The following is a 10,895-nucleotide window of genomic DNA, read 5'->3' as shown; positions in this document are numbered from 1 at the left end:
TCGGTACTCCAATTTAAAGTGATGCAGTCTCCGTATATCTTGAGCGATTGAGTTGTAAAGAGACAAATATGGGTCTATTTTAGCCTCCAGGTTAACTTCTATAGAACATTGCAGAGGCGGGATAAACAGCGATAAACTGCTATTGTCCTTTCTTTCCCTTGATTCGTGTAATTCTTTCACTCAAAGGGGTGGACACTTCTCCATGGCTGAGTGTTTTCCTTCGACTGCTGAGCTTGCTGTTTTGGAACTATTTTAAATTATTCAAATTACCAGTGCAGATTAGGTGAACATGGGCAGAACTGACAGAGCTCATGATTTGCAGGATAGGACCCCGAGTTCATCATCCCAGACGGTAACAATAATCCTTGCAGCCTAGTGACATAGTCTGAGTTCTACAGTGGCCAGTGTTTTAACAGATATTCCTGATAAAGGGGGGCGGGGCTGGGGAGGAAGGTTATAAAAACGCAAACTGCCCAAGACTCATGATAGAAATAGAAACAAAGATCTCTTATGACCTCTGTTAGAGAAATGCTTTTAAATACAGTCGTTATTCGATTTTTTTTAGTTTCATCAGATATTTTCCCGCATGGTCTATGAAAAATGACCATCTTCTCCATCCTTTAGAAAAATTCTGGATTTCTGTGTTGGTGAGGGTCTCGAAGATGATTTGTCAGCTCGGCGGCCGCCTTCCCTCTTGCTTCCCACCTTCAATCTGATTTATAACAATCTCGTCTTTGTTACTTGTTAAACATCGGCTTCCTCTTCTGCCGGTTTAAATAAAAAAGAGGAAGGAACTCTGTGAATGAAAAAGTCGTTTTTCGGGGCGCAAAGGGCAAGCTGATAAGTACTCTCCAGTAGGTTTCTGATGGAAAAAAGATTTTGAAATAAAGAATAGGCTATGTTTCTGTATTTCAAAATCTTTTCAATTTTACTTGCAGAGGGAGAGACTTAACTCTGAGCTGAACGTTAACAGTTTCAACCGGCTGAGAGAAACACCTGTCTCACAGCCGGGAGCTGCCTCAGAAGGCAGTAGGGAGAGGGGGGACGTCTTTCCCTTCAGCTCGATGACTCCCGAGGAAGTAAAAATAAGGGGAGCTTGCCCTCACCCAAAATGGCGGCCGGCGCTCTACGCGACAACGCCTGCGCAGGGGTAAGCGTCTGTGACACTCATTCCTCCGGAGTGTCCTCCCCACCCGACTCCCCCCTTCCGCACCCACCAGCACCCGGCCCCGACCCAGCCACCTGCGCCCGGAAATGACGTATCGGCGGCAGCGGTTCCCCCGCTGCATGATGGGAGAGTGTGTGGAGTGGGCGGGGGGTCTCCGCGGAGTAGGAGGAGGAGGTGGAGGCGGCGGCGGCGGAAGAGGGCGGAGGGTAGTGGGATGGGGGTCCCGCGGAAGCGCTGAAACTCCAGGTGGGCGTTCATGGCACTGCTTCAGTGACAGGGCTGTGAGCAGCCTGTCTTCCGCTCTTACCAGCACCTCGTCGGAATAGCCGGTTCTTCCCCGGGGAGCCAGTCCCTCCCCGTGCCCCTGAGCCATGCTCATCGAGGCCGTCCCGGACGAGCCAGGTAAGCGCCACCGCTCGGCTCCCCAAGCCGCGCGGGGAAAAGAGGGTGCGGAAATCGGGCCCAGCCGGTCGGCCAGATTCCTCATCCGGGCTGGGGGACACTTGCTCGCCAGGGAGCCGGGGATTTGCGGGGACGGAGCCGGCTTGGCGGGCCTCTGGGCTGCGGGTTCTGGGCTCGGGCTCTGCCCTCACTCGCGGCGGGTGCGGGGACGCCGCCGGCGGTGCCCGAAGCGCGCGGCCCTCTCCTCGTCATTCTGGGCACCGGCCGGGTGTGAGACGCTCCCTCCTCCCCAGCCGCCGCCTGCTCGCCCTGCCCCTCGGCTTCCACCTGCCTGCAGCTCGGCGCTGGCCGCTGCCTCCCGGAGCTGTTGAGAAGTTTGGGGCTTTGCTCGGGCTTCCTCTTTCTCCCTCCCTCTCCCTCGTGACAGGTGTAAACACTGCTTTCTTAGCCCAGGCCGGAGGCCGGCCGCGACCGGAGTGTGCTGCTTCCAAGGGTCTCTGAAACAAGAGGATTTCGAATCCTCCAGCAGTCAGAGGAGATGGCCCTAAAGCTTATGCATCCCTTCCTGAAAGGACCTTTTTACTCCCTTCTTGCACTCTTCAAGAAATAATCTGCGTCTCCTCCCCAGATTGCATTTGGAAGAGTTGGACCATTCTTTAAGCGCCCAGTTTGGCAGGTGCTGCGTCTTGCTTGGGCAGAGGAACAGTATGGAGTGAGCGATGATCGGGTTCTTTCTACTTTAGTAACATAGTGGGAACGGCTAGGTTTTTTTTTTTTTTTTTTGGTTTATGCAAATTGTAACTTGGTTTCCCCCTCGAGTCTTCTACTGGGGGGCTGAGGGTAGGACTAATTCATACATGAAAATATTTTACTGAAACAAAAGCAGTCGTTCCTTTTCAAAGTTCTCAGTTTTCGGAGAAGAAAAGTAAAACTACTTTTGAACTTTTCCTAAAGTATAACTCTTCCCTTCTACTGAATACGTTCTCATCCTCCGAGTTTCTGTTTTTGTTTTTCAGGAGGAGAGGGGGTACAGAGAGAGGAAACAGGGTTTATCCTTGAAGGTTACATTAATTGTTGCTTTCAGTTAACCTTTCGGAGAAAGAAATATATGCTCAAGTCTAGGGGAAAACAAATGTTTCAACACTATTGTGTTAATATAAATAGCACAGTTTATCTGCATTTTATGTGGTTTACCAGCTTATATGTTGGGTTTTGCAGTAGTGATTAACTGTTTGCAGAAGTGTATGTGTTTAAACAAAGCATCTGTGGTAGTCTTCTAAATTCTGTCCCTAAAAATATTTAAAATGGGTTAAAAGATGCTGTGTAAAACATCTAGCACAATAAACGGCCCATTAGATCTAGTTGTCCCTCTGTGTGTGTATCAAATTAGATATATTAAGTGATCATCAAAGCATAGATTTACTTTTAAATCTTTAAAAAGCTGTTGAAAGAAATTCAGAATTCACTTAGTATGTAAGGCATTTAAGTTTTGATGTTTTCTGATTATTATGAAAATAATCATATATCAAAACAAAGATAATGTATCCATAATTGCACTGTTAAATTTTGCAGAACCAAATTGCCTTTATGTAAATCCTGTAATTAAGATGAACCCTATTATAAAACATCATTTCACATTTTAATTTGTTCTGCTTAGAGTTAGTTAAAACTAGTAGAGAATAGTAGTAAAATTTCAGTACCAAAGAATGTGTCTCCCTCAACAGACTAAGAAGTCTTTGAATAACATTTTGTTGAGGGATTGCCCCTTCCCTCGCACCTTAGCCTCCCTCCCCAATCTCATTAAAGGAGACCACTGAGTGTTTAAACTGTCAAATTATTTAAATCAGATGTTTACATTCTAATGTAATATAAGCCTACAATTAGTATTTTTAAAAATAAAGGCTTATTTCTTTCTGTGGTTAGCACTTTGAGTTCCTCTTTAAGTAGGCTGGTGAACATCTCCAGCCGGAACTTCATAGTATTTCAAGTATCCATGCAATTTGGAAAATATACGGCATTATATGGATTTTATGTGTTATCTTGGTAACTAATCTTTTCTCAATGAAGTTATCTATATATATACATATATACATATATATGTGTGTGTATATATATAAAATAAACAACCACAGGTACTTTTGCAAGTTATATGGTAATTGCTAACACAGATATAAACTACCTCCTAAGAGCAAGATACTTTTATAAGTGCTTTAAACATATTAACTCATTTAAACACAACTCTGTAAGGTAGTAGATAGTATGATTTTCATTTTTCAAAGAAGAAAACGAAGGATGGAGATTTAAGTAATTTGCCCAAGGTCAGATACCTGGCAAGTGGTAGAGCTAGGATATAATGTGATACCATGTATATAAAGTTTTAAAACATGCAAAACTCTTCTATATATTTTCTATAAATCATGGTATATGTAGCAAAAGTATAAAAACATGCATGGCAATGATAAACAGCAAATCAGAATAAAAGTCACCTGTGGAAAACTGGAGAGTGAGAAAGGATCTAGGAGAGACTCGTGAGTTTTCAGCCATCTTTACTGTCTTTAAAATATATCTGAAGCAGATTTGGGACAAGGTTGAGGTTTTACACAGCTGGACAGTGGGTATTTGATCATTCATTGTATTTTTTTTCCTAAACTTTGTTGAATGCTTCAAATTCTTTATAATAAAATATAAAACTTAGATATATAAAGGAGCACTATATCTTTCAGCATTGTATATTTAAAAGGAGGTCAGGGAGGGATTTAGTGTTTTGTGTAGACTTCTTTTTAAAATAAAAGGAGCCTCTAACATAAAAATAATTGAATTAAGAAACTGTTGCCCTCCCCAGGTTCCCCTACAATAACTTCCCTTTCCTAGGCTCCCCTTTAATTGCTGCCCACACTTTCAACAGTTCTGTATCACACTCCAGGTTTCTATTTCTGGCCTTACCCTATAGTAGGTGATCATGGTTCTGTGAATTAGACCTATTCAATGGGAAACAGAAACCCTATTTGGTGGGAAAGAAGTGGGGGGTGGGGGATGGGGGCGGTGTGGTAGGTCGATGGTCATTGGTTTGAGAGAAGTGAAGAGAAAGATAGTACAAGATTCTAGACTATCCACCACCTCTATTCCAAATAACTAACCTAAAGGTAAACTTTGCAAAGATAAATTGTTAATAAGTTAAAGGTTGCCTATATGCTCAAGCTTAATTTACAAGAACGGTATTAATGAATCATTCCCAGAGGAAAGTTAAGTAGTAAATTGGAATAAATTCACTGTAGGTTTTATTTATGTAAATATTACTGTATGCCATAAAACATTTCAATTAAATATCTGTTGAAACCATGATATTCTTTTCCTTTCATTCACACAGCAAGTATTTACTGAGCACCTGCTATATGCCGTACCATATTCTAGGTATTAGAGATACTGAAATGAACAAATAAGAAAAAAAAACCTGCCTGCATAGAATTTCAGTTCTCATGTGTGTATGCATGTGTACATGTTTCTATATGGAGACAGACAAAGTAAAATAATGTAGAGATGGCAGATGATGTTAAGTCCTATGGAGAAAAATAGAGTTGGTTTTGGTAGATAGAGGAGTACTGACTTTTTGACTTTGAATTGGGGGGTCAGGGCATGCAGCTTGCTATTTATTATAGAGTGCAAAGAAATCTTAAGATTTGAAGGAGGTGAGAATAAGGAAAGAATGGTAAAGGCAGAAGCATTCCTGGAATATTCTAGGAACTGCAGCAGGGATGTCCTTTGGGCTTGGAGTACGGTGAGCAAATAGAAGAAAGAGTAGTAGGAGATGTGATCAGACAGTTAGAGGGTGGGAATTAGAGGGTCTTTGTAGAAATTGTAATGACTTTGACTTTTTCTTGTGAGCTGGGAAACTATCACAGGATTTTTGAATAGAAGTATGACATGATCTATGTCTTAAAATGATCCATTTGGCTGCTGTACAGAAAATAGATTAGAGGAGCACAAAAGTAGAAGCAGGGAATGTCAAGTGGTTGCAGAGATAGAAGAGATAGCAGTGGCTTGAATAGAAATGATAGAGTAGGGGTGATGAGGAGTGATAGGATAGTTCCCTGAACTGGAACCACCAATAATTCCCCATTGCTAAACTCAAAAAACTTGCAGAGGCACGCCCTCCCGAAAATTCCAGGCCCTCGTAACCTACTTTCCAGCTTTCTGCCTGCTCCTTCATATATCCTTCATTCTAACCAGACTCAGTATATAACTTACTGTTCCTTGACAGTGACCTCATGCTCTTTTCTTTAGTGCCTGCCAACTGTCTCCTTCATGAAGCTTTTTCTCGTTTTCACATTCTTCCTTTTCCTAATCAAGTGAGATCTTTTCTGAGAATCTCTGTAGCCACATTTTACTTCATATGATGTTTATATTCTGCTTTGCACTTCTTTTACTGTTCACTCATATCTTTTCCCCCCTAATGAATTGTAAGTTTCTTTAAGGCTGTGACTTCTTTATTCAGTTCCACCCTTTTAAAAACCTAGCAGTTTTGTATGTAGTAAAAGCACAGTAAATTCTGGGTACATGATTTATTTTTTAGATAATTTTTTATTATAGAAACAGTACATGAGCATCCTAGAAAGAGAAAAGGAAATGGAAAAAAAAAAACACATTCCCGCTAATCATAGATTCCCCACTTTTCAGAGTTGAAGTGTATAACTTTCCACGATCTTTATATATTAATGTGTACTTTTTACCAAAATGAAATCTGATTGTAAAACCTGTTTTGTAGGTGTTTTGTTTTGTTTAGTCAGCTAACTCACTTTACTATTTCAGGAAATTTTAAATCTAAATTTCAAATCTAAGCTAGTACTCATGGTCATATTAAAATTCTTCCTCAGTTGACCCAAAAAGGTCTGGTATAAGGTGATTTGCCCAAATCAGTGTTCACTCCTTATTATATTTTTCTGGTTATTAAAATTATGAAAAGGTAATATATTTATTTCAGAAAATTTGGAAAATAATGGAGAAGTGTGAAGAAGATTGATAAGCCCTATGATGACTGTGACCCAGTCTGTCTTTGTGCTTGGCACAGAATGGGCACTCGATAAATACAGGCTAAAAGAAAGGAATAATAGAAGAAAAATGTCACTGGTTATCACACTACAAGAATATAATTTAACATTTTAGTTTTCCATCACTTGTGTTTGTTTCTATGATATGTAAATTTCTTTCATATATGTGTATCCTATGTATATATGAATCATTCATAGGTTTTTCTTTTGCTTACTATTAAATTCTGTTTTTGCATGTTATTAAATAGTCCTTAAAACATTTAATGACTGTAGAATGGCATCAAATGAGTTTCAGGTTATCTCTGCTGACTTATTTTCCTCTGATTGATTGTGTTTTTCCAGTTTTTATGATCATGGACAAAGCATCTCAGTGAACAACTTTGTACATAAATCTTTGACCTTGTCTTTGGTTATTTCCATAGGATAAAGTCTTAGAAGTGGAGTTACTAAATCAAACGGAAAGCCAATTGCTTTCCAAATGTTGTTATAAATTCACTCCCACCAGCAATGCCCATTTCTCTTATCCATCTTCCTATAATTGCCTCAGATGATCAGTAAAGATGCAGTTTTAAAATTACTTACCTGCATTTTTATTTTGGTTTTAGGCTTTTCAGCAGTGTGGAATGTTCGCTTAATTTAAAATTTTTTTAAGGATTGAAACATGAGGCATGTCCTTGTTTGATATGAAATTAAAGTTGCTTAATGCCATGCTGCTTTTTAAAATATATTCCTCTGATTGTGTTTGCAAGCTATTTAAGTACAAGAAATACAATATTATCTTCTAGAACTAGGCTGTCCAATACAACAGTAACTAGCCACATGTGGCGCTTGAGGCTAGTCCAAATTAAGATATGCTGTGACTTCAGATTTCAAAGACTTAGTATGAAAAAAAAAAAGAATGGGAAATATGTCAATAATTTTTATATTGATTACATGTTAACATAATATTTTGGAATAATTTGGGATATGGCTTGCATTATATGATGCTATATATATGCCACTTCTCTAGAACATGTTACTGATATCTGTTTATCTATGGAGAAGAAATAGGATTATGTTCACTGTTCTAGAAAGTAGTAAATAGGTTTTTAAAAATCACACATTATAGTTAAGCCTGTTTTTTATAGTATCCATAGTTTGCACAGTTTTTGAATTGTAAGCATCTAACTAAAGCTATAACTTATTTAGAGTTCTTATACTTTGAAAGAAATATATGTAGGAAGACTTGGGAAGGAGGGTGGTTAGGAAACTTACCTGAGGAATTGATCCCTCACCTAAATAAAGGATGTGTGGGACTGTTTTAGGCATTGAGACTGCAAGTTCAGTGGCACCAAAAAAAAAAAAAAATTGGTATGGGTATTTTTGTTCTATTAATAGATCTAAGGAAAAATTATGTTGTCTGCTTTTAGAAAACAAAGAAGGCCTACCTAGAGTGTTGAGAACAACAGGGGAAGGGAGGCAGAGTGTGGCTGGAGAGATAGGAGGTTTTATTTTTATCACAAACAGGATTGGCTTGATCAAATTTGACTTTTAAAAAGATTACTTGGGTAGGACATGATTGGATACTAGTTAGAAAGACAAGTTTAGATGATAATAGTAGCTTAGACCAGAATGGAGGTCTAAAGAGGAACACATATTCCAGAATTGAGAGATTTATGAAATTTAGACCTAGGGTAGGGTGATGGTGGGAAGCTTTGTCAAGGCTGGCTCTTAAATTTCTGGCCTAGTAACTGGATGGATGGTAGGTTCATTCACTGAGTTACAGAGCCCTGGAAGAGGGCCAGATTTGGTTGATTTAATTTGCAGGAGGGGAGTGATGAAGCGGGAACAGTCAAGGCTAACAGTCAAGGGTAACACTCAGATTTCTGGACAGCATGATTTAGTGCTAGCAACTTAGAATTCAGAATATTGTAGAGGAACAAGTGGTTTCTGTTAATTTCTTGAGTGGAGATTGATTTCAGTTTTGGACTTGGAGAATATGAGATGTCTCTGGGATATCAGGTAGAGATACTTAAAAAGGCATTTGGGTAGGCATATCTGGAGGTAAAGCAGGCCACTGATAGAGGTTTGCACATTATAAACATATAAAAGCAAAGAGGTGGATGAGATATCTCAGGGAGTGTGAAAGATAAGAATATAAGGAGGCCAAGGCCTGAGAACAGCCATGTGTGAGGCAGCAGAAGAACAGACAGGTGAAGAGAAGGAGAAAGTCTATGATGGGTAGGACAATCAGGAGAGAATGCCTTTCAGAAATGCTTTTTCACTTAAAAATGTATTGATAACACAGCTTTATCTTCTTTTTTTAATGGCAGCACTTTTTATTTACCCTCTTCCTTATTGGTAGATATTTGTTTTCAGTCGTTTTTTGTTTTCAACAATGCTGGAATTAACATTTTTTGTGAAAATATCTTTGCACATTTGTATGAATGCATCTGAGGGATTCTTATAGGTGAAATTGCTTAGTGAAAGAGATGTGCATTACAATTTTGGATACATTACTAAATTGCCCTACAAAATGTATGAACCAGTATAGACTCCCACCAACATTATCTTTTAGAGAACTTTTAAATTGTACATACTGCACACAAAATTTAGTATTAGCAAACTTAAACAATTGGTAAATGCCTTCTGAAAGTTAAGTGTCTTGAAATTTGCTAAAATGTTCATGTTTTGTATAATGGGTGCTTTTTAAAAATTTCATCCTTAAAGGGACTTTCTTCCTAGATTGAAGATAGTAAGAATGTGAAGAAAAATAGTTTTTTTAATTTATAATTTTTATGCCAAATTCTATAAAGACAAAAGGAATGCTTTCATTTCATCGTATTATGTGGTTCATTCATATAACGTAATTAATGTAATTTTAAAATGCATTTTGTCTTTGTAAGCACCAGGTCAAGGAGACGATCTTACTTTAATTAGAGGTCTAGTTCTTTGTTTTAAAAATACCCCTGTTCCCACCTCCTCTGTGCTGGGAGCAATAAGCGGATTTAGAGGAAGTGGATCAGAAGGGAAAAAATGATAGTATTATTGTGGGGTGTATTAAACCTCGAACAAAATTGCCATGAACTTACTGGTAATTACTGACACATTATATGAGTTAAGACTTTTCACAGAAAATATTTTGAAATTTAATTTTTTTTGCTTCTTGTAGCAAAATGTAAGCAATGGCTCCAGGACCATAAAATGAAGTTATTCTTATAAAACTTTGCTCAGAGAAGAGGTGATATCCTGGACAATACCCAGTGTAGAAATACTTCAGAAGCTTAACCTACCTTAAATCGCACTGCTCACACAAGCTAAAGGTTAAAAGAAAATGGACAAATTTTACAGCTTAATTTTTTTTTTTTTTATTAGCTGACATTGTTCACAACAGCTGTGTGGAAGGAGCCACTACCTTTCCCCTAACTCAGGGGTACTAAATAGTATTTGGGGGTGGGAGGTGACTAACTGTTAGTTTTAGTCATTTTCTCTAAATTCTTCAGCGTCCCTTATGTCACACTTTTTTATTCTTTGGATTATGACCTATATATATCATTTGTAAAATCAGTTTAGGGGGTTGTGGCTAGCGTTTAAGAAAAAATGAAATAGAACCAAAAATGTAGAATAAATGGAGAGTAAGGGTAAATATGTTTGGTGAAACTTTTTTTTTTTAAATGTATATTTACATATGTTGGGTCATCATATAAAATGCATTTCTTCTGTGGGTCACAGGGACAAAAGGTTTTTAAAAACCCTGATTTACATGATAGGCTAATTCTCAAATCATTTCTAACTAAAGGTATATGGTATATTACAAATAATATGTTATCTGTTTTTTCCCTGTTTACCCATTGGCCTTTCTCCATCTCAGGAAAAAGTAAAACTTTAAGCCATTAAAAGGTCAACCAGCTAGAAATTTGTTTACCAAGGGAATTCCTTTCATAGTTACTGTGGGGTTATCAGTTCAGGTAGACTTACTTGTGACTTGACCTGTATATAACACACACACACACATACACTCATTGAGCACTATTTTAGAATGTTTACTTTTGATTATTCAGATATATGAAACTTTTGTTTTATGGTATTTCCCCCCTAGAATGTAATTATCTGTTTTTATCTGGGAATCATTTATGGCAGTTTTGAAGACTGGTTTGTTGTCTGGTTTCCTTCTGTCACTTCACGTGTCTCTAGGCCATCTTTTTCTCTTAGTTGGTAAGTGGACAGGGAACAAATTCTAGTAAATTAGTAGCACCTGGCAAAGACATAATTTGTAAGGTAAACTTGCCCTTACATAGGTC

The 10,895-nt window shown here is 38.4% G+C and overlaps 1 protein-coding gene across 2 annotated transcripts in view; it reads left to right on the top strand.

Annotated features, from left to right (window-relative positions):
- Nucleotides 1-1,371: 1,371 nt before the first annotated feature.
- AFTPH (aftiphilin) overlaps nt 1,372-10,895 on the top strand; it is a 64,559-nt gene continuing 55,035 nt past the window's right edge. For both annotated transcript variants that reach the window (XM_037806713.1, XM_037806712.1), the window contains exon 1: nt 1,372-1,570. The gene's annotated coding sequence lies outside the window, so the exon portion shown is untranslated. The remainder of the gene's footprint in view (nt 1,571-10,895) is intronic.

The sequence above is a fragment of the Choloepus didactylus genome, chromosome 17, assembly GCF_015220235.1.
Source record: "Choloepus didactylus isolate mChoDid1 chromosome 17, mChoDid1.pri, whole genome shotgun sequence".
In the NCBI taxonomy this organism is placed as follows: domain Eukaryota; kingdom Metazoa; phylum Chordata; class Mammalia; order Pilosa; family Megalonychidae; genus Choloepus; species Choloepus didactylus.
Note: the sequence above shows the minus strand (reverse complement) of the source record. Positions and strands in the feature narration are given on the sequence as shown.